The sequence below is a fragment of the Pongo abelii genome, chromosome 15 (assembly GCF_028885655.2).
Source record: "Pongo abelii isolate AG06213 chromosome 15, NHGRI_mPonAbe1-v2.0_pri, whole genome shotgun sequence".
Taxonomy (NCBI): Eukaryota; Metazoa; Chordata; class Mammalia; order Primates; family Hominidae; genus Pongo; species Pongo abelii.
The window spans coordinates 91,593,977-91,619,104 of NC_072000.2; the positions used below are offsets into that span (position 1 = coordinate 91,593,977).

General features: G+C 38.4%; 1 long non-coding RNA gene across 1 annotated transcript in view; it reads left to right on the top strand.

Moving 5' to 3' along the window:
* The first annotated feature begins 393 nt into the window (after positions 1–393).
* Positions 394–25,128, top strand: part of LOC134759977 (uncharacterized) — a 57,319-nt gene continuing 32,584 nt past the window's right edge. The window contains exon 1 of the long non-coding RNA XR_010136881.1: positions 394–410. This is a non-coding gene — a long non-coding RNA (uncharacterized LOC134759977). The remainder of the gene's footprint in view (positions 411–25,128) is intronic.

Consider the following 25,128-nt stretch of genomic DNA (forward strand, 5'->3'; position numbering starts at 1 on the left):
GAGAGAGTGGAGCACAAGGTAAATTACCTAGTGGAAATGTCAACAGGACAGGACTGCACACTAGGGTCTTTTTCATGTGCAGTTGACAACAGCTAAAAATAAATTGAACTTGGCAATGGCTCCCCATGTTCCTGCAGCCCCAGGGGGCTACTTTCATTTTAATAAATGATTGAACAAGGTGTTTAACTTCTTTCTGTTTTCAGACTGGTATTCAGGGGTATAGGAAATGCATTATTGAATATTTTCCTGTGCTCTGGCTTCAGGTAAAGGGCTGTTCTTAACAACCAGAGCTAAAGAGCTGTGTGGGCTTACCCATGAAGAGTACTGAAAATTCAAGTTGTGTTATTAGAAGTGAAGTTATATCCTGTGCCATCCATGTCCCTTTCTACCTCCCCATGACGGACATAAGGGTAAGACTTCTGGCTAAGGGAAAGGGGTACAGACTGTGCTCATAAAATAAAATTAAATTAAACACTGCCTATGAGAAATGATTTCGTGATTGTGCCAAGTGGCCATGAATTGGGAGAGAAATGGGAGAGGGAATAAGTTGATATGAAAAATAATGTTGTCCCAGTGACAGGCTGACTCTAAAACAATAAATACCAAGTGTTTCTAGAGTGTATTAAAAAGGAAAGCATTAAGAAAATATTTTTAAATACTTTTGCTTTTAAGTTCTTTGAAGACAAGATGTATGCCATTTTTTGTATTTTCCTTCTCATGGTGCTTTGAACATTCTTTTTGTATTTTATGATATCAGATTGAATCAATGCCTTATTATTTGTTAAGTATGATCTGCTATATGTTACTTAGAGAAATATAATATTGTCCACATAAAGAGATGAATCTCTAAGCAAAAAGGTTTTGTTTGCAAATAATATACAAGAAGTAAGATTGCAATCCAGGACATACATACAGACCAGGGTGATCTCTGGTATGTCTATAGAACAAAGAAACAGGTTAGAATTTAGTCAGGAAAGACTAGCTATACAAGTCGTTTTCAGAGAAAACTTACTGGCACTGGCAGCATCTTATAAGAGCTGGTGAGCTCTGATTGGTGAGTGTCAGTAGTTGCTAGATAAGACTTGTAATCTTAAAGTTATTGTTAAGCCTTTCCAGCTTTGAATTGGGTTTGCGAGAGTTTTTGAAACAGGCAAGTTTTCTTGTATAACCGGCTAGCTGTCCTTGTGCCACTAGTTGTCCTTGTGTGACTCATGTAGTAACTTCTGGTTTGCAAAAATTTCTTGTGATAGTTCCTGTTATCAGGCAAATCCTGAATGAGAGCACTTCCTTTCATGGCCTTCCCTGGCTCCATTTGTCAGGAATTAACCCAAGTGACTCTATTTTGAATCTTACAATTTTCACAATATTAAAGCAAATAAAAAGCTTCTATTTCTCATCTTGCAAATAAGAACTATGCTGTAGGCTTTAGGTGTGCCCCCTCAATTAATTCCCACAATAAATTAGGTACTATTATTGTTCACATTTTATAAATAAGGGAAGTCATAAAAACATTAAATACATTTTTGAGGTTACAGAACTAGGCAAAGCTAGGATTTGAACTAATCTCTTTTACTCTGTACTCTAAGAGGGTCATCAAATATATATTGAATAGTTTTTAGTTTCTTGTCCATATAGGGAAATATGGGGAGACTAATTAGCAGAAGATGTTTTTGATATCTTTAGAAATTATGTCTAGCCAATTGGCCTTATAGAAACAGAACTAACACCAGTGAAATGCTTGGTGAAATTGAGTCTGTTCTTTTTCTACACTGTGGATAGTATAATTTACCAACAACATTTAATCTAACATAACAGGTATAAGCTCTATGCACTAGAAGAGTCACATACACCAATTAATTTATTATTGTTTTTCTTTCCTATAGAATCACCTAGATAGCTGCAATGAAAGAAGTTCAGATACAAACAGTATCTCCATCATTATTTTTAGTTACTTATTAAACCTGTACTCTGTGTAGGAATTTGGAATACATAGATTGCAATGAAAAATATTGGGAAATTCAGTTTTGGTTGTAAAATGAGTAATCTTATAACACTTCATGTATAAATTATGAGGCATTTAAGTAAGAAAGTTCTAATGCTTAGCTAAAGAAAGGCGACTAACAAAGCCAGTAAAGATGGAAAACCATATTTAGAACTTTTTAACACAAAAACCTGTATAATAGAGATTTGGCTTGTGGGTGAGTCTCAGAGATGTGAGTATATAATGACTGTCGAAGTATATAATGACTCTCTATTTTAATTCTTGGAGGGTAACCATGGCTGAGGATAGTAAGCCTCAGAAGAAAAGTCACAAAAGAGAGAGGAGGAATATAATAGCAGGAACCAGAAATACACTCTGTACCAGAAATTAGGAGACAAGCCTTAAAAAACCAGAATTTGGAAAAAGCAATAGCCAAAATTAGGAAGCATGGGTTCCAGTTCCAGTAGTTTCCTGTGTCTTTGGGCCCATTGCTTTGGTTCTCTGGGTTCCATTTTTCTATGAGTAAAATGGGAGTGTTCAGTTATATAATTTCTGTAACTCTAACTCCCCCATACATCATATTCTACAATCCTTAGGAACGGTTCAATAACATTCAATGCCCTAAAGGAAGAAAGGAGATTGTAGTATATACTCTATTGAATTAAGAAGAAAGACCTTCCGATCTTCTTGTCAGGCCTCTGAGCCCAAGCTAAGCCATCGTATCCCCTGTGACCTACATGTATATGTCCAGATGGCCTGAAGCAAGTGAAGAATCACAAAAGAAGTGAAAATGACTGGTTCCTGCCTTAACTGATGACATTCCACCATTGTGATTTGTTTCTGCCCCACTTTAACTCAGTGATTAACCTTGTGAAATTCCTTCTCCTGGCTCAGAAGCTCCCCTACTGAGCACTTTGTGACACCCCCACCCCTGCCCGCAAGAGAAAAACCCCCTTTGATTGTAATTTTCCACTACCCACCCAAATCCTATAAAATAGCCACACCCCTATCTCTCTTTGCTCACTTTTTTCGGACTCAGCCCGCCTGCACCCAGGTGACTAAAAAGCTTTATTGCTCACACAAAGCCTGTTTGGTGGTCTCTTCACACGGACGCGTGTGAAACTTCTTATAATTTTCTTGTTGCCAATAAGAAAAATGAACAAATAGTAAATTCTTATAACTAATTATAAGCATTTGGGATAATCTCCTCTAAAATATATGAGAGATACAATCCATAGAGAGGTTAAGGTAAGATTACTGTGTCAAAGTCAGGAAGTTAGCCCAGGAGACAAGGGGTAAATATGATCACAGTTTAAAGGAGCTATGAATAAGGGAAACCAAGAAGGTAAAAATCTGGGATGGAAGGAGGCCAAATAGGAGATCGAGATAAGCCCCTGTGGGAGACCTCAACAAAAAAGAGTATGCAGACTTGCATATGCAGAATGGCAAGACAGGCTGCTATGGCCTAAAGAAGACCACTGCAAACAACGGATCCCTAAGGCATGTTCTACCCAACTTGTTAAAGAGCTTTGCATGTACACAGGGCCAGCCACACCAACAGGACTTCAGGAATACTGGATACTTAACTCCTTAAGATTCAGTAGAAGAAAGAGTCTTTCCTCTGAGCATAGTCTAGCTTAAGTTCTTGTTCTGGAGAATTTCATGGTGGGTTCCAATTCTGTAAATTCTGTTTAAGAAAGCAGGAGAAAGACCAATAGAATTTAGAAAATATGTTTTAGAAAATGCTAATTATTTAAAGTTTTATAACAAGATAGTAACCTTCAGCCAGCTGATGAGTCAAATTATGTGGAACACATCATGATGGAGAAATAAGACTCTATTTGACTTTTATATCTTCCATGCCATCAAGTGATGATTTCTGTAAAATATTACAAGGCACTGACAAATTTTCCTGGATTTCTTCACTCACAAATGAACGTGCGGTTGTTGCAAGCTGACCCTGTGCCTCTTTATGTGTTTTCTACTTGGTATGCAGCGATTTCCCTGCCTCCTGTGATAGTTATTCACAGGCTGCTGCATAGTGATTTTCATATGCTTTCTTCCTGCCTTGGACCAATGAAGCAATAAATAAGGGGGAAAAAAAGGTAAGTCTCTCTAAACAGCAGAAGAGCAGTGGTGCAGGAAACAGAAAGCAACTCCCAGAAGGAGCAAATGCATTCATAGCAAATTCCACCAGCAAATGAATAGTGTCATCCAGCTAATTATATGTAATTGTCCCCTATATTGAAACAATAAATAATGTGGGAGGCCAGTGCTGCTTGTTGGGAATTACAACAACTCTATATAAATAAAAGGAAAACAAATGAGGAAAACCTGAACATAGGTGGTACATCCTGAAATTGTTGCCATAGGTGTTTTATAGTACTGCGCACTGGTATAATATCTTCTACATAAAGAATTCAATGCCTGTATGTAGGCATAACAGAAGTGAGAATGGTAGTTGTAGATCTTCCAAATCCTAGGGTGACTCTGAGCGTGCCACTCAGTACGAGTAAGCAGCCAAAACCACTGTTTATATTAGTCTTCATAACATGGTCACCTGGCCAAAGGTAACAAGATATCGGATTTCTTAGGCATTTGAAAAGGTGAGCATATTGTCTTAAAACGTGATGCAAAGTATCAGAGACCCACATCACTACCATAAGTGTGACAAAGACATTCATTGGTAGCCATTCATCTGTGATACCATCACTCATATGCTGAAGGAATCTTTATGATTTAGGACCAAAAGTCCAAATGATAGCACTAAAGCCACCAGCTCAATATTATGGCAGCCAATGTTATTATAAAGCCTCAAGTCTTTTTCCTATAACTTATATAGAGCTGTACAAGTCCAAGACTTTATGCATAGAAAGGAGAGCTCTTAGCCTGTCCCACAGTTTCAATGTATCTATGGCTATGTCTGTCTCTAGTCATCTTATATACAGTCTGTTTTTCCTTTGTTTAAGACAAATACCTAAGTTCTTCCTACTTTAGGCTGAGATTATAACTACATAGTTACATAAACACAGCCCATCAACTGTCTTTATTCAAAGCAGATAGCAGAAGGGATTCCAAATTCAAGTTTATACAGTCCTACAAGGCTAACCCCCCTAATTGTCACTACCGTGCATTTATTTTCATGACTGTCTTAAATAATCCTTAATAGTACTAATCTAGACATATTTGTTACTCCATATGTACATCCATTGTTAAAATTGTGTATTTTTCTTTTCATTCTAAGATTGTGCTTTGAGCTGCTAATATGCACTAGACCTAAGATAGGCTCTGGAGATACAAAAATAAATAAAACAACATCTTTCCTCAAGGAACCCTGAGGCCAGAGAAAATAAACTATTTTTTTCCCTCCTCAACAAGTTAACCAAGCTTATAATAACTCAGAAATTGGAGGTAGGAGAAAGGAAGTGATATGGTTTGGCTCTGTGTCCCTACCCAAATCTCATCTCAAATTGTAATCCCCCCATGTCAAGGGAGGGACCTAGTGGGGAGTGATTGGATCATGGGAGCAGATTCCCCCATGCTGTTCTTGTGATAATGAGGGAGTTCTCACAAGATCTAATGGTTTAAAAGTGGCAGTTTTTCCTGATGTCTCTCTCCTGCGGCCTTGTGAAGAAGGTGCTTGCTTCTGCTTCACTTTCTACCATGGTTGTAAATTTCCTGAGGCCTCCCCAGCCATGTGGAACTGTGAGTCAATTAAATCTCTTTATTTCATAAATTACCCAATCTCAAGGAGTTCTTTTTAGCAGTGGGAAAATGGACTAATACAGAAAATTGGTACTGGCAGAATGGGGTAGTCTCATAAAGATGATCTGAAAATGTGGAAGCAACTTTGGAACTGGGTAACAGGCAGATATTGGAAGAGTTTGGAGGGCTCAGAAAAAGGCAGGAAGATGAGGGCAAGTTTTGAGCTTCCTAGAGACTTGTTGAATGGTTTTGACCAAAATGCTGATAGTGATATGGACAATGAAGTCCAGGCTGAGATGGTCTCAGATGGAGATGAGAAACTTATTGAGAACTGAAGCAAATGTCACTCTAAATATGCTTTAGCAAACAGACTGGCTGCATTTTGCCCCTGTGCCAGAGATCTGTGAACATTGAACTTGAGAGAGATGATTTAAGGTATCTGGTGGAAGAAATTTCTAAGCAGCAAAGTGTTCAAGAGGTGATGTGGTTGACTCTGAAAGCATTCAGTCATATGCATTCACAAAGAGATCACCTGAAAATGAAACTTTTATTTAAAAGGGAAGCACAACATAAAATTTGGAAAATTTGCAGCCTGACCATGAGGTAGAAAAGAAAAATCCATTTTTTCTGCTGCAGAAATTTGCATAAGAAGGAGCCAAATGTTAATCACCAAGACAATGGGGAAAATGTCTCCAGGGCATTTCTGGGATCTTCATGGCAGCCCCTCCCATCACAGGCCTGCAGGCCTAGGAGGTAAAAATGGTTTCATGGGCCAGGGTCCAGGGCCCTGCTGCTCTGTGTAGCCTCAGAATTTAGTGCCCTGCATCCCAGCCACTCCAGCTCCAGCGTGGTTAAAAGGGGCCAAGGTATAGCTCAGGCCATTGCTTCAGAGGATGCAAGCCCCAAACACTGGTGGCATTCACATGTTGTTGGGCCTGTAGGTGCGCAGAAGACAAGAGTTGAGCTTTAGGCGCCTCCATCTAAGTTTCACAGGTTGTATGGAAACTCCTCAATGTCCAGGCAGATGTCTGCTGCATGGGTGGAGCTCTCATTGAGAACCTCTGCTAGGGCCATGCAAAGGGGAAATGTGGGGTTGGAGACCCCACACACAGTCCCCACTGGGGCACTGCCTATTGAAGCTGTGAGAAGAGAGCCACTGACTTCCAAATCCCAGAAAGGTAGATCCACTGACAGCTTGCACCACATACCTGGAAAAGCCACAAGCACTCAACACCAGCCCATGAAATGAGCCATAGGGGCTGTACCCTGTAGAGCCACAGGGGCAGAGCTGCCCAAGTCCATGGGAGCCCACCCCTTATATCAGCATGCACTGTATGTGAGACATGGAGTCAAAGGAGCTTTACGATTTAATGACTGCCATGTCAGATTTTGGGCTTGCATGGTGCCTGTGGCCCCTTGTTTTGGCCAATTTCTTCCATTTGGAGTGGGACCGTTTACCCAATTCCTGTACCCGCATTGCATCTTGGAAGTAACTTATTTGTTTTCATTTTATGGGCTCATCAGTGAAAGGGACTTGCCTTGTCTCTGATGCAACTTTGGATTTGAACTTTTTAGTTAATGCTGGAATTAGTTAAGACTTTGAGGACTGTTGGGAAGGCCTTTTTTTTTTTCTTTTTCTGAGACGGAGTATCACTCTGTCACCATGCTGGAGTGCAGTGGCGTGATCTCGGCTCACTGCAACCTCCACCTCCTGGGTTCAAGTGATTCTCCTGCCTCAGCCTCCCGAGTAGCTAGGCCTACAGGCACACCACCACACCCAGCTAATTTTCATATTTTTAGTACAGATGGGTTTCAACATGTTGGCCAGGATTGTCTCGATCTCTTGACTTCATGATCTGCCTGCCTCCACCTCCCAAAGTGCTGGGATTACAGGTGTGAGCCACTGCACCTGGCTGGCATGATTGGTTTTGAAATGTGAAAAGGACATGAGATTTGGGAGGGGCAAGGGATGGAATGATATGGTTTGACTCTGTGTTCCCACCCAAATCTCATCTCAAATTGTAATCCCCGCATGTCAAGGGAAGGACTTGGTGGAAGATGATTGGACCATGGGGGCACTTTCCGCCAGGCTGTTCTCATGACTGCGAGGGATTCTTAGGAGATCTGGTGGTTTAAAAGTGGCAGTTTTCCCTGCTCTCTTTCTCTCTACTGCCACTTTTGAAGAAGTTACCTGCTTCCCCTTCACTTTCCACCATGATTGTAAGTTTCCTGAGGCCTCACCAGCCATGCAGAACTGTGATTCAATTAAACCTCTTTCCTACATAAATTACCTAGTCTTGGGTAGTTCTTTATAGCAGTGTGAAAATGAACTAATACAGGAGACAACCAAAAGACATATAAATCAACTTCAGTGTATTTAATCAGCATATAGTTTATTGGGGAAATAGAATAGCAAAAGAAAATACAACAGTGTATGATAAAATGCTCACTTAATAAGAAAATTCATAGTATATTTAATTTATATGTTCTGTTATCAGAAAACCTTTTGTCTAATTTCCAATTCCACATCAAATAACTACAGGCAGTTGGAGAGGGGATGAGGTTGCAATGGTAGGTGCCATGGTGATCATATGCTGTAAGATGGAAATCTGCAATACTTGTTCTTCTAAGTCTTCTGTTTGCTACATTTACTAGCCCATCCTGATCAGATATTTATATCCTACACATGCGAGGCAGGCAAGTCTCCTGGAATCAAATCATCTTACCAAAAGCATATTAACATGATGTTGGCAAATACCCCAAAGATATTAGTTCAAAACCTGGGCACTTTGATTAAAATTTTCTTGTTACCAAATCAACACCAGATAGTATGCATTCTTTCTTTCTTGATATACTCTTTTCTTGGAATAGTCATGATAATGTTTCATTCCTTTACACAATTCTGATGTGGGAAGTAATGCTGTCAAAGGAGGTTTTGCTTATTTGTTTGCTCAACAGATTAGAAAATCAGTTGAGAAGAATGAGAAGTCTGTCAATATAACCATTTTTTTTAATTCAGTAGAACTTTTGAAAAATGTAATAAGTTACTGTATATTCGACAAATGTTAGATGAATGCCTACCATGTAAAACAATTTGGGCAAGGCATTGAGGAGGACAGAGAATAAGGAGAAAAAGACAAAGATCAAATATGAGTGACAACACCGAGCCTGTTAATTACATGAATAGATAGCTATAAATCTGCTGTGATACATTTCTGGAGGGTTCCTCTTCAATAATTATACCCTCCAATATACAAAAGTGCTAATATATGATAGTCTGTTATTAAAGGTTTAATTCTTTTTGCAAATATTTATTCATTTGATATGATGTAAATGAGGATCTCCATTGTAAATGTAAGTAATTTTGAAGTCAGTGGTCTTTGCTCCAATACCATTTTTATTTAACCAAAACTCTCAACTTGAGAGCTCACAATAGAGAAACAAATGGCTAACTGAAGAATCTAGAATAAAAGGGAGTGATAGGAAGAGCAAAATAAATATAAAAACAGCAACAATAAAAGAAAACATAACCTGTAACTATATATTAAAAGATTAGTTACATGTAAGGTACACAAAATGCCATGGGGAGCAGAAGTTTCTTCAGGAAGCATTTCTACAGAAGACGGATTTGGAGTTTATTTTAAAAATCTGGGGAAACGCAAAATGGTAGAAGGCAATGCATGGGCTATACCCCATGGTGTTTTCCTTTGACACATAAGCACCTTTAAAAATAGCCTGATGGACCACAAGCCCCAGGAACTAGCTGTTCATAGCTAATTATCCAAAGACTTGAAGAAGTCAAGCTGTGCAAAGTCAATTCAACTTCGCCTGGTGCAGCCTGAAGCTACTTTAGTTAAACCTTAGTCATAGTGTTTCTAATGAAAGGGGGTAACACAGAATAAAAACTGCAAGCCCAATTCAATACAAGTCAATAAAATTGCAAGCAGTAAAGGCACATAACATCCAATAATTAAGACTAACAGCACTATTATTTTTCTAGAAACCCAAACCATAAAAGAGATTAATTGCTTTGTATTTAACTCAGAAAAAAGCTCATTTGATTGAGACTCATGCTCACAACTCACTCAAACAGATGTTACCTTTTGCTAATACAGAAAGGATGCTATTTTAAAAATTGAGCAGAAAACAAATTAAATGTTCATTAAAAATATTTTCGGCCAGGCACAGTGGCTCATGCCTGTAATCCCAGCACTTTGGGAGACAGGTGGGCAGATTGCCTGAGCTCAGGAGTTCACGACCAGCCTGGGCAACAACAGGGTGAAACTCCGTCTCTACTAAAAGACAAAAAAATTAGCCTGGCATGGTGGCGGGTGCCTGTAGTCCCAGCTACTTGGGAGGCTGAGGCAGGAGAATTGCTTGAACCCGGGAGGCGGAGGTTGCAGTGAGCAGAGATGACACCCACTGCACTCCAGCCTGGGTGACAGAGCGAGACTCCGTCTCAAAAAAAAAAAAATTAATGATTTTGTTTTCATAGAATCAATATATTGAATAATATGTACACTATACCATTCAGTGAAAAAGATATAAAGGAGTCAGAAACATTGACTTGTCCTCACCAAGGCTAATCTGGCTACTGATTCAAGTGAATGCCTGTCTTGACCACAACAGAGACCAATACTAAAGTCTCCCAGATGTCACTGTTCCCCACACTAGCCACCTAGAAGCATACTGCTTGCTGAATTCTTTCATCATGGAGGTGGCAACAACTTATCTTTCTTACTAGAATAGACATGTATTCTAAATACGCATTAATCTTCCTTGCCCACAGTGCTTTGCCAGCTTGTAGATTTACAGAACATTTTGCTCACTACCATGACATCTCTTACAACATTGCTTCTGACCTAGAAACTCAGATCCACAAAGAAGCAGGACAATGGGCTCATGCCCAAGGAATTTACTAGTATTACTATGTGTCTCATTATCCAGAAGCAGCTGACCTGACCCAAGAGTGAAATGGTCTACTGAAGACTCAGATTCAGACATAACATTAGCAGGAATTAAAGACTCTGAAATGTTAGTGTCATAAAGGATGAGTCGCATGCTTTAAACAAGTAATTAATATATCATGCTATTTTCCTTATAACCATAATACATAAGTAAAGGAAACAAGGGTAGAGGTAGCTTCTCTCTCTTATAGATAATCCACTTGCAAGTTTTATTATCTTTTCTTGAAAGTTTAAACTCAATTGGTTAGACTCCCTTAATTCTTAAGCATGGAATGCTGCCAGCCAATGATAGGACAATAGTTCCTCTGAGTTAAAAAATGAGATTAACACCTGATAATTTTGGGTTTCTTATGTCACAGCACCAGTAAGTGTTGCAGTATTGGCTGGAGGATTGATTCAGTTTATCAAGAGGAAAATGAGTTGGTACTACATTATGTGATCAGTGAAATCAGGGTCTAGAACCCAGGGGATTCTCTCAGGTATCTCTCAATACTTCTATGTCCCAATACTAAAAGTTAAGGGAAAACTACAGTGATTCGATAAAAACAAATCCACAGAACAGTTACACTCTAGAAGTGGTTTGGCTCATTCCACTAAGTGAGGAAGCAAGGCAACTGGAGGTACAAAGAAAAAGTGCAATGAATAGTCTTTAAAAAATAAAGTAAAAACTAAACTACAGTATTATTGTTAGCTACAGAAACAATGCACATGTGAAGATTATGGTAACTACACACATATACTCACCACAGTTGTTGCAGAAATTGTGAAGAATGACTTGTGGATTGATATATAATATACCAACAATTTTCCCTTTTCAGCTTTTTGCTTATTATTTTATATGAGAATAGTTTATTGGTGATCTTTTAATTTAGTGTTTGGGTTAAAGGATATTTAAGTAATTTTGTGACTGAGCTAAAAGAAACTGACCTTGCATGGTGTCTTTGTTCTTATCTCATTTACAAAGAAAATGAGAACATCTCCATTTGCTCAAAGAAAGCCATCTTATTAGGTAGAGGAAGTCATTGTTATTTTGTTGACTGCAGAGTAAAATATGTGTAAGATGATATGTAAGTTTGCTTAGCAGCCAAAGGGGTGGACTATGCTGGTTTACTTATTTATTACCTTCTTTCAAATTCAAATTCACTTTTCTTGACTCTATGAAAACAAGACTAGAGTTCTGCCAGCTATGCATACCAGATACCCTGGCCAATTGGCTTACTTTTAGGTTAGAAGAGCATTAGAATATTGAAGTGGTGGTGGTGGGGAGATATTTATTTATTTATTTATTCGATTGATTGATTTTGTTTATTGTTCCTGTCAGTCAGGCTCCACCCATTAGCTATTGGCTCCAACTACCAGCTTCTTTTGGCGCTGCCCTGACCAGCTCCAGTTTTCCTCCCAGTTTTACTAGAGAAGGCTAGATGGTGGCCCCATCTCAGATCTTGATCTCAAGTTTTGTAGGGCCCTCTCTCGAGCTTCTGAAATACCATCTGGAGATAGGTAGTGCTCCCTATCCAGAGATCTAAGCACATTCCAAAAAAACCCTATTCTGAACACATAGGTCCTAGCAAACCTCAGCTAAGTGGAGCATGTGCGTAGTTGAGACGATGGGCTGTTAAACGAAGTTACCAAAATCATTCTTGAGACATGCTGCTGAATTAGCAGTGCAGAATTATCCAGATTTATCATTCCTTACTGGAATCATTTTGAGAAAGCCTCACATTAAGATGGCAGACTTACAAGACTGAAGAAGCATAAATTGGTAATCCACATTGAGTTCAGTTGCTCTAGAGGCTTACTTAGGCACATAGAGAAATTAGTGTAAATTAGATATAAAAATGTTTGTGTTAAGCCATGGGGATTTTGAAGCTGTTCATTCCTACTTATGACCTAGTGTCTCCTGATGAATATAGAAATCAGTACCAGGAGAAATAGTGTGCTGCCATGACAAATACTAAAATATGTACCAGTGGCACGGTGAACAGGAATGAGACCCAAAGGAGAGATGATGATCTATGTAATGCAATGGCAGAACATAATGTTGCCTGCAATAACTTGGGAAACAAATGTTTGAAGAATTTGCAGTGTTCGGGAAAATGATTAGGAAATAAAACTTTACTTGTGGGTGTTTATTGCTATTGTGGTTTATCATATGAAATGGAAAATGTTAGAAGAATAGATGTTCTACTCTCTTGTTTCAGACAAAAGAAGACTTGAAAGAAACGGTCTGACATATATGTTTCAAGTGTTCAGCATATATAAAGTTCTAAGAGATAAAAATTGAGGCTACAAAAGTAAATAAGACACATCTTTGTTACCAGAAAGGGATCTCAATCCAGATCCCAAGAAAGGGTTCTTAGATCCCATGCAAGAAAGAATGTGAGGCAAATCCACAGAGTAAAGTGAAAGCAAGTTTACTAAAAAAGTAAAGGAATTAAAAAATGTCTGCTCCATGGAAAAGCAGCCCCAAAGGCCACTGGTTGGCTATTGTTATGGTTATTTCTTGATTATATAATAAATAAAGATTGGATTATTCATTAGTTTTTCAGGAAGAATGCAGACGATTATCAGAATTGAGGGTTCCTCCCTTTTTAGACATAGGGTAACTCCTGGACATTGCCATGGCATTTGTAAACTGTTATGGAGCTGGTGGAAGTGTCTTTTAGCATGTTAATGCATTATAATTAGTGTATCATGAGCAGCGAGAACAGAGGTCACTTTCATCACCACCTTAGATCTGGCAGGTTTGGGCTGGCTTCTTTACCACATCCTGTTTTATCAGTAGGTTCTTTGTGATCTGTATCTTGTGTTGACCTCCTATCTCATCCTGTGACTAAGGATGCCTACCCTTCCGGGAATGCAGCCCAACAGGTCTCAGCCTCATTTTACCCATCCCCTATTCAAGATGGAGTCACTCTGGTTTGAATGCCTCTGAAACCTTCTGCTATACACAAGGTTTCATTCAGGCCTGTCTGTCCAATTCTTGCCTCTGAATTCAGTCAGCTTTCCTGACCGTCATACTGTCTAGTAGTGGTTACTCCCTACTTCCTGAGTATACACTCTGGCTCAGTGTAACTGTCCTTGAGTACCTCATTTGGTGAATCACTTAATCAACATTGTTTCTCTACTCAGATCCCAACCAGATAGCCTTCATTACTTTGGTTATCTTTCAGAAAATCCAAAGCTCTGAGTGATTAATACCTTTTACCAGCTCTCTCTGCCTTTTCCTAAAAGAGAAATTGTTAAAAAGTAAGTTAAGTCATCCCTCTCACACAAATATAGATAACTCACGAATTAATGAGGGCATTGGTAAGGTGTTTCAAACTGCTCAACTGAGGATTTGATTGATAGAAATTTGTATTGTCTACTTGTAAAAAATATTTTGCATTTCTATGAACAGGAATCATTTGCAAAGACATAGGCGGGAAATATTTGCATTACCATCAGTTTTCTACTAGTTAACTTTCATCTCTACAGAGTTACAAATTAACCAAGTGAAATAATCCAAGGCAAAGATCACTATAGAATCAGAAAATTCATACGTTGTTTTCTAGACAATGCCCAGCATTCTATTAAAAGGAAGTGCTGCAATCTTGTCTGCCTACTTTAAAGTCTTCCATATCTTGTCCTAATATGCCATCAATTAAACTCATCCCTCATCAAGTCACCTACCCCACAAATAGAAATACAGATGCAGATATACTAAGCGACTTACATGCAAATAAATATTTGAAGAATGGCTACGTAGAAGAGGAATTTTATATTCCATGTGTAAACCTATTTGTGAGTTAATTCGTTTACTGGCATATTAGCAGGAAACAACTATATTCCTTTCCACTGCTACCATTTTAAATCTAGTCTTTCAATTTGTTTTTTCTAAATCTGTCTGTAATCTTGGGCAAAGCTCATAGCTTTCCCAGTGACAGTCAGGCAATGCATGAAGAATTTGTTGTTTTTTGTTTTTCCTGGTAATAAAATCTTGTTTCAGGCAATATGAAGTCCCTAAATATCATTCAGATTAAAACTTCTTTTCCCTAGATCAGGCCTTATTTTAACTCGGAAATCTGCAGGAGGAGAAGGGGATATGGTCAATTTTACCTCTATTTTCTGCTTCTTCTCCCATTATATTTAGTAGGTGATGCTTTGGGTCCCACTGCGAGATAAAGAGAAGGAGAGGTACACTTGACTAATAAGAGTTGCCATCAGCTGTGGTGCCTCATGGCATGGTGTGTTTCCATTTTCCATCCTGTGATGAGGATGTTGCCACCTCCAACTAGCCTTTTGTAGTTTCTCCAACTCTTGGTTTCCAGGAACTTACCTTTCTTGCAGAGTCATTCTAATTTCTAGTTATTCTTCTAGGAAGAGTCCCTCTCAAGAAACACAACAGGACTCTTCTCTGTGATGGCCACATCTGGCTTGGTGGAAACCAATGTAATACTCAGACTTTTCATTCCATTTTCAAAGCAAGCCCTTTTTTCTGTTTTATTTCCAGACAAGGATGTCTTAGCCACAGCTTCCTACCTTTAAGCTTTCAGACAAAAGTTAAATGCCAGGTTCTCTGTCTTTCAAACTCTGGGAAATGCCTATAAAGCTATTCGGTTCTTTTAAGGCCTCCACTTACTTGACTTGAAATGGCAAGAAGATAATAGCAACCACAGGTTTCTGAAAACGAAGTAAAAGAATTCTCACTCTGCAATCTCTTCAGCCTCTGCCAACCCATTCTCTCTGTAGGGAAGGAGACATATCTTCTTCCCATCTTATGTTCATGGCTAAGGCCCCTATAACAAAAGACAGATTAACAAGAGAAAAGCATACAATTTATTTAAAATAAGTTTTATGTGAGATGACAGCCTTCAGAAATAAAGATCCTATGAAACAAACAAACGTGTGTATATTAACCCTAAGTTTGATGAAGTGGATAGTTGCAGAGAGTATAATTAGACAAACGGGGTATGATCTAATAGTACTAGATTGGAGGAAACTTAGCAAGGCCTGTTTGTTCAGATTCTTCTCTGAGTCCCTGTGTCTTCAAAGGTAAATTTGTTCCTTTCCTCTGGGTATACAGTGAGCACCTCTCACCTGAAGGTCTGATGACCTAGTTCAGGAGAAGATCAGCAATTCATTTCCAGGTCTTATGATCTACTTCAGGGGAAAATAAGGAAGGTCAGAGTGACATTCTTGCTTCTGCTATTTTTTAAAATGCCAATGAGCCATATTTCGGGATAGTGCCTCTTGAACCCCATTAGCATTTGCTTGAATAGCTGGGCCACAGATGATAGACCAAAGTGGAGAGAACTAGTCTGGAGCCAACTCCATTGCATGTTCTGAATGCCACACTTATATCCTAATATAACATGCTACGTCATCTTACATTAGGGTATAAATGTCCCTTGCACCAACTATTTTATTTTCAGCTGTTGGAGTCTTTGTTAAAACTCCAATACAACAGAAATAGTTGCATCTAACATCTTGTTACGTATATTATCTCAGAGGGAAGAATGGTAGTAGGTGGTAGGCAGCTATATTTGAGCACAATACAAGGTGAGATATTTTTAAGAAAGGAAGCTATACAAATATGCTGTGGGCTTCCTCATGAAGTGACGAATCTCCTATCACTTGCAGGGTTTAAGCAGAGATAGGATAACCACTTATTTGAATGCTGCATCAGGAATTAGAAGGTTGATTTAGCTGACCTCTTGTTTTCATATTTTATGATTATTGGGGTTCGATGGCAATTTAGAGTGTATATATAAACACTGATTTGATTTTAGTTTTAAAGATTTAGAAAAATCCTTGTGAAATGAAATATTAGCTATCAGTTACTATTCATTCAATCACTCATTTAGAATATTTTTTGAGAGCCTAGTATTTGTTAGGCACTATGCTAGGAACTGGGGAAATTAAGAAGAAACGCATTGTCCCTGTGTTCAAAGAGATGATAGTAGCAGAATAAGGAAAACAAGCAAAAATCTCTAGAGTATTTCCACTCCACAGCACTATCTTGCCTACTTAAATCTCCTCATTTGAAATGGGTCATAAACCAAAATAATTTTTTCATAGATAATTTAAAATGACAAATCACTGGCAATTTAATGTAAATCAAGTTAGCATCAGTAATTAATTCACGTGTCACATTTTATATACTAGAAGATAATTCACTTATTACATGTTGTCACATTTCAAAGAGCTGCCTGGGCCTGCACACACGATTTCCTCTGAAATGCATCCTACCTTCATGGAAGTGTTTTTTTTTGTTTTTTTTTTTTTCCTCAGTCCTGGGGAAAACAGAAGGCACAGCAACATAAATTTAGACTGAACTGCTCAGGACACAGCATGCCTAAACCCTATGAACTTTTTATTTGCAAAGTATTCAAATGCCTTTACAAGGAAAGTCGGTTAGGAAGGAAGGGCTGCCTGCAGAATTAAGAGCGAGAGTGTAGCTGTGCATTTTTCTTTCAGTTGGTTAACTGAAAATCAATTTCCTATTTTAAAAGCAGACCCATCAAAGGCAAGTGTCCAATTTTAAGCTAAGCTCTACAATATGCTTTTCAATAAAATGTCTTTCTGCCTCTTTTCCTTTTCTCATTTCAATGTCCTGTTACATATTTCCGAAAGCACGGCTTTCATACTTGGTGTATGCTATGATTGTGTGGAATGAAAAGCTCTGAAAGACCACAGAGAAAAGTATCACTTGCCTCCATCTCTGAGGAGAGGGCCCTTTGAATTAAGACTTATTCCACCTGAGAAGCCTGATTGAGCCTGAATTGATAATACCTTCGTGTTGTGGGTTTTCTCGCTTTCTTTCCCCTTGCATTCTTTTTTATTTCAGAATGTATTGTGGGTCATTATCCACTTTTCATAGCAGCATGACTGATTACTAAAATGCTGTGAAAGAGAAACTAAATTCTTAAAAAGAAGTATTTGTTGAAGACTTATAGGAATCATACACCAATATTCTGTGCTGATTATTGGAATTCAAAGCTGAACATTGGAAACATCTAAAGGATTTAACTTTAACTCACAAAGGTTTATTTTTTTCTCTTCTTAAATGCTTAGAGCTCTTGAGACTGAAAGGTTTGCATTTATTTTTATGTTTTGACTGTTAATATTCTTTAGTTAGATCTATAACATGGCCTAGAGAAAGGACACGACAAAGACACCTAACTTTATGTAAATAAAATATTTTTCTTCAAAACCCTTATCTAGACCTTAACTTTCCAAAGCACATTGCCCTTTGCCCTAAGAAAATATACAAGGAAGTTTTGAGCAACCTATGGTTTAGACAACCTGACAATAGTAAGCCCAGCATAAAGAAACGGAAGGTGGATGGAAAAAGGCAATACTGGGAACAGAAACGCTGCCTGTGTAGAGGCAAGATGGACCACGATTCCTGAGGTTGTAGCAGCACTAACAGGCAGGGTCATGTAAGCAGCACACAATTGCAACTGAAGCTCATTAAATACCTACAATTTTCCAGATATAGGTGTAGGCCCCGGCATACAAAGGTGAATCAAATGTACTTCTTTCTCTGTTTACAACTGTAAGATAATATGTAGCATACCATAAAGAAGTGGTATAAAATCCTATAGGAATAAATGGATATTGAAGTACTACTATGTGAGAAACCCAAATGATCATCAACTATTAAGTGGAAAAACATAAACGTAGTATATCTATTCAGTGGAATATCCCACAATGGACATATTCAGCAATGAAAAAGAACCAAGTACTGATATGTACAATGACATGAATGAACCTCAAACACATTACGGTAAGTAGAAGAAGCCAGACACAAAGGACCACATATTGTATGATTCCATTTATGTGAAATATTCAGAAAAGGCAAATCCATAGGGGCAGAAAATAGATTATTGATTGTCTGGGGTTGAGGTTGGAAATAGGGATTAATTGTCAGTAAACATGGAGGATTTTACTGGGGTGATGAGAATAGTCTAAAAGTGGTTTCTGGTAATGGTTTATGGTATCTGGTAAAGTTACCAAAGCTCATCGCATTATACACTTAAAATGGTCAATTTTATGATGGGTGAATTTTACCTCAATGAATTTGTCTTAAAATAAATACTACATGAGGTGAGGGCAAGATGCAAATGGTAGATGAAAGGAAGACTTTTCTTTCCTATGGCTGCTATGGCTGCTATAACAAATTACTACAAACTCAGTGGCTTAAAAAAACACAAATTTATTCTTTTACAGTTCTGGTAGCCAGAATTATGAGATCAGTTTCATTGGGCTAAAGCCAAGGTGTCATCAGAACTTATTTCTTCCCGAGGCTCTGAGGGGAGAATCCATGTAGTTGTCTTCAGTGCCTAGTGGCCTCCTGCATTCCTTGGCTTGTGGACTCTTCTTCTGTCTTCAGACTGCATCACTTCAATCTGCTTCGTCTTTACACTGCCACCTTCTCTGAGTCTTCATCCTCCTACATCCCGCTCATAAGTACTCTTGTGCTCACATGGGCCCACCATGATAAACTAGGATAACCCTCCCCTTAATTTAATCACAACTGCAAAGTCCCTTCTGTCATATAAGGTGACATTTTCAGGTTCCAGGGATTATGATGTACAAGTATTTGGTGGAGTGAGGTGTTTTTCAGCCTACTATGAGACCAACGTGATAGTTAATTTTATGTATCAGATTGACTGGGCATGAGGTATGCAGGAATTGGTCAAATATTCTTCTGGGTGTATCTGTGAGAACGTTTCTGGATGAGATTGTCAGGGCTGAGAACAAAATAACACTCCAGACTATGGTGCATTGACCTGCTGAGTACTTTGCACTGAAGGAGATGGGGAGGACCTCAGAAGCAAGGTCTCTCCCACCCTCCCTCATCCTTTCTTCTCCCTTTTATGCAGGACATAGAAACTAGAATTTCTCTCCCCAAAGCAAGCCATAAAACCTAGAAAGGTCAATTTCTGACCCTCCCCCTCCTTTCTGTGGGGAAAATGGTCATATAGGAATTCTCTGACTTGTCTTGCCTGAAAGTAAGCTGTAAGACCCTTCTTCCAGATGAGTCCCACTCTATACTTGGAGGCCAAGAAGAATCTGAACAGACAGGCCTTGCTGTGTTCCCCCTTCAGTTTATTACCAATAGATCATACCCTTTTTCTCCAAGCATGTTTCTCTACTTTTTTCATCAGACTTTGCATAAAAATTCTGTTTTCCCCTGGTTTTGGGTCTTCATTTCTGAAACCTCCTATATCACATAAACTTTGACTTAAAAACCCATTATGCTTTTCTCTTGTTAATTTGTCTTTTGCAATAGGAGTGTAAGACATGACCCTTGGAATGATTGAAGGAAAGTTATTACTTTTTCTTTCCTACAGGATTAACATTTAATCAGTATGCTGTATAAAGCCTATTGCCCTCCTTAATGTAGGTAGGCCTCGTCCAATTAGGTCAAGGCCTGAGAAGATCAAAAAGTCTGACCTTCCCCAAGCATGATAAAATTCTTCCTGTCTGATGGCCTTCAAACTAGGATATAGGCATTTTTGTCCTTAACTTTGGATTTGAATAAAAACATCAATTTTTCCTTTGTCTTGAGCCTGCCAGCCTTCAGACTGGAACGGCAGCATCAGCTCTCTTGGTTCTCAGGCCTTCAGACTCAAACTGGAACTAAATCATTGGCTCTCCTAGGTCTCCAGTTTTCTGCCTCATCCTGTAGATCTTGGGACTTGTCAGCCTTCATAATCATGTGAACCAATGCCTTACAAATATGTAGATTTATGGTAAGAATTTGGTTCTGTTTCTCTGGAAAACCCTGGCTAAATAGCCAACATTTCAAATGTGATGTATTCTGAGTTAGATTTTAAAGGATGGGTGCTTTTCTGTTAGGAAAAGTGAGTAAAGTCATTCTGAGTAGAAGGAATGGTATCAGCAAATGAATAGAGAGAGAAAACTAATCTGTGGGAGTATCACAGAGCTCAGCCCTCTGACTTTTGCGTTTTCTGTCTCTATACTCATTTCCTATGTTATCTTATCCACCCTGTGTCTCTAAATTCTTCTGCACTATGATGACTACAGTTATCTTATTCACATTTTTTTATACTTACAGCCTCAACCTCTCCCATGTAATCAAGATGTGTAAACTTAACAGCCTACCTGAACTTGCTACTTGTATGTCTAGTAGGCATCTCAAACTTAATAATGCATTTCAACCAGATTTTTTTATTCCCTCTCCCACTCACCAAATTGGCTTCTCTCGCAATCTTCCTCTTCTTAATACACGTTGCCACCATTCATCCAGTTTCTTAGACTAAATTCTGGCTTTGTCTTTAATTTTTCTATTTTCCTCAACTTCATATCCAATCCCTCAGTAAATTTTCTTGTTTCTACCTTCAAAATATACATAGAGCTTGACCACTTCTCAATACCACTACTTCTACCATCCTTTTGTGACCAACAATCTAACATCTATTTTCTGTTATTTCAATGGCTTCATACTGGTCTACATGTTTCTACTCTTGATTCTTTATATTTTTTTTTCCACAATGCATCCAGAATAATTAAACATAAGTCAGATCATGCCATACACCTCTTCAGAATTTTTCTTGTGGTAGACTCCACAATGGTGGCCAACAACATCACCCCCTAGTCATCTTCATGCTTTTATGTGAATCCGCTTCCAAGAAGTGTACTAGGACCAATAAAAGGACATGATGATGTTCTGCTTCAAAAATAAGATTGTAAAAGACTGTGGGTTCTGTCTCAGGTCTCTCTCAGTCTCTTTCACACACACACACACACACACATAACCCACACTCACATTTTCACTCTCACATCACTCTTTTGGGGCAAAACCATGGCATGAACAGCAGTCCTATGGAGAGACCCATGTGCAAGAAGACAAAGCCTCCTGTAAATATCCATGTGAGACACAGCCATGTCAAAGATGACTGCATCCTTGGCCAACATCTTGATAGTAGCCTCATAAAGACTCTGAGCAGAACTACCTAACTAAGCTGCCCCCGATTCCTGACTCACAGAAACTGTGAGATAAATAATTAAAATTAAAATTAAATGTTTGTGGTTTTAAGCTGCTGTATTTGGAGCATTTTTTAATACACATGTAGATAATGAGGTCTATGGTAAATTGAAAAACAATGCCTCTAGATTGTCTATTTGGAAAATAAAATACTTGAAAAGGTGAGGTTTATTTGTCTTCTAATGTTTTCCATCTCTAATGGCTTTTTGTTAATTTTGAAAAACTAGAAGTCACTTTTGAACTATTTTGGCTGAAACATACACCATTTGGAAGAATACAGTTTCAGGAATATTTAAAATGCAGTCATGGAATAATTGTCTACTCATTTAGTTTGGTGGCTTGGTTCTCATACATGAAATTTATTTCTGAGAAGGGTACAAGTGAATTGGGAAACTAAGAGGTCATTTTTATAATTAGCTGCAAGGCAAAAATGTGACAATCTATGACCATTTATTCATTTATTTCTTCCTTCCATTGACAATGTGTATGGAGCAGCTATTCTGGGACAGACAGTGAGATCAACTAGTTACCAAGGCATAATCTATACCCTTGAGGTAGAAAGACATAAGAAGACAGAAGATTTTAAAACATCACAGTAAATGCATGCAATAGTAAATTATTCACTGAAAAAGCCAGTTTTCATTAGGGTCAAAGCAATATAGGGACATCAGTTTTTTTAATTGCAGAGTTGATTTTTCAACACAAAAAGCACATAGTCATACTGGGAAAAATCAGCACTTTGTTAGATTTCTGTGTACTTACTTTATGGTTCAGTATTGTTTTCATTTTGAATTACACATGGCAGGCTAGGAAGAAAACTGTTGACTTCTTAGTGCTTGTGGCTTCTAAGATCTGAATCTGGCAATAAGTATGTGATAAGAATAAGTCTAAGTTGTGTGGGAATATGTAGGAGATATGGGTAATCACTCCACAGAGACCAACATTATGAGGTGCACATAAGCTATGTTATTCTAAGGAGCAGGAAGTAGTCAGTCAGGGATTTGTAGAAGGTCATTCTAGGCATGTGAAACATGGGCAACGAAGAGAAACATGGGAATAGTCAGAAGCTTAGAATAGCTGGGCAGTAATCAAAGAGTAATATCGACAGATGAAACCTGAGGGGGCACAAGGGCCAGATAAACTAGGAGGGGTGTACAGCAGGTGTTGGGAAAGTTGCATTTTATCCTGAGGCCCATGGGGAATCTTCTAAGTCAGAGAGCAATTCAATTTGTGTCTAGGGAAAAAGGAACTTGCTACACGGCATAAAGAAAATATTGGGGTGACATGGAAGGAGGAGGTTGGGAAACAATTACATTGCAATAATCTAGAGGGCTGTATAACATGGTTGTCTTGTCTAGAGTAGTAGCAGAAAAAAAAATGGAGAAAAGTGGACAGATTCAAAAGATACAGTGTAGCTTTAAGTGAGAAAAGTTGGCAATTTAGTAGAGGTGAGATGGGAGTGGGTGGGGCAAGAATCATGTATATTATCCATGCTTCTCACTCATGCAATTTGGAAGACGTTTTTACTAATCGTTAAGGTAGAGAACACAGGAGGAGTCATGGAATTATTATATAGATTTTCTAACTTTTCTGTTCATGCCATGCGAAAGTTAACATCAGGCTAGTCTTTTAAAAGTGTGATGTCCGGGTTCATAGAATTCTCTTAGTAATCTACAGTGTATGCTGGAAGGGGAGCAAACAATGGGGAGACAAAACCAGGAGGACTCACAAGATGGCCACTGCAGTAATGTCTTCCAGCGAAGGTGACAAAATGAACACCACAATGGCAACACTCATCTGTAGAACTAGAATGTGACCGATTACCTTAATGTGTAGCTACTTGAGCACTATTTCCGTGTTCCATTTATTTGTGTCTTCCCAAGAGGTGAAGACTAAGTTGAATCTGTCATTCACTTACATACAGTCATGGTGTTTACATATATATCATGACAAGCTTGTTTTCTGATACTTATAAAATTGGTATACTATATGCCATCTTCTAAAGAATGCTTGTTTCCTTTATTATAATTCTTATATTTATCTATGAATTTGTGTGTAGATATAATTCATTCATTTTCTCAGTGCTGCATTATTCTATTGTGTTAATATAACAAGCCTTTTTTATTTTTTTTATTATTATGCTTTAAGTTCTAGGGTACTTGTGTACCCTGTGCAGGTTTGTTACATATGTATCCATGTGCCATGTTGGTGTGCTGTACCCATTAACTTGTCATTTACATTAGGTATATCTCCTAATGCTATTCCTCCCCACTCCCCCCTCCCCACAACAGGCCCTAGTGTGTGATATTCCCCTTCCTGTGTCCATATGTTCTCATTGTTCAATTCCCACCTATAAGTGAGAACGTGCGGTGTTTGGTTTTCTGTCCTTGTGATAGTTTGCTGAGAATGATGGTTTCCAGCTTCATCCATGTCCCTGCAAAGGACATGAACTCATCCTTTTTTATGGCTGCACAGTATTCCATGGTGTATATGTGCCACATTTTCTTAATCCAGTCTATCATTGATGGACATTTGGGTTGGTTCCAAGTCTTTGCTATTGTGAATAGTGCCACAATAAACATACGTGTGCACGTGTCTTTATAGCAGCATGACTTATAATCCTTTGGGTATATACCCAGTAATGGGATGGCTGGGTCAAATGGTATTTCTAGTTCTAGATCCTTGAGGAATCGCCACACTTTTTTATCCACTCATCATGAACTGTTTCCGTTATTTTGCTGTTGTGAAAACTTCTCTTATGAGCAATCTTTGTCATTGTTCTGGGTGTCTAAAAACAAGTAATTTTACATTTGCAAACAGGGTCAAGACATATACAAATGTTCAACTTTACAAAATGATGAAAAATTGTTTTTCACAGTAGTTACAATCTCCGTAGTAGTTACACCAATCCCAACAACATAGAATAAGAGTTTCCCTCCTTGCCAGGTCTTGTTACTTTGAGATTTTCTTGCATCTATGTGTACACACTGGCTTGTCTAGTTAAGCCTGGGTGATTGCAGTTAGATCCTGCAGATTGGGGTGATTGCTGGCTCACGTCCACTTGCTTGCTCACCCCAAAGTATGGTTCATGCTGTAGTTTCTGCTACTGTTGAGGCATCTGGAGTCCCTAGGAAGTGCCCAGAAGAGCCAGGGAGTATTTGCAGGAAGTTAAAGTTAGATGGACCAGTCTGACCAGTGAGAGACAGAAGAGGAGAAGGAACGTGAAGAAAAACATTTTTCCCTCAACCCTAAGAATTATTCTGGAAAATCAGTGTTTTTAGTCAATTCATTGCATTCATGCAGCCTCTTTAGATTCATTCCCCTTACCAAATTTTAGACATTTTTGAATTATTATTTTATTTTGGGGTATAAATAAATTCTTCCTCCTTGCCACACTTCTGTTTTTCCCTCACACATGTATATCTGGGATTATATCCATTCATGAAGCATTAACACATCAAATTTTCTAGGGAACT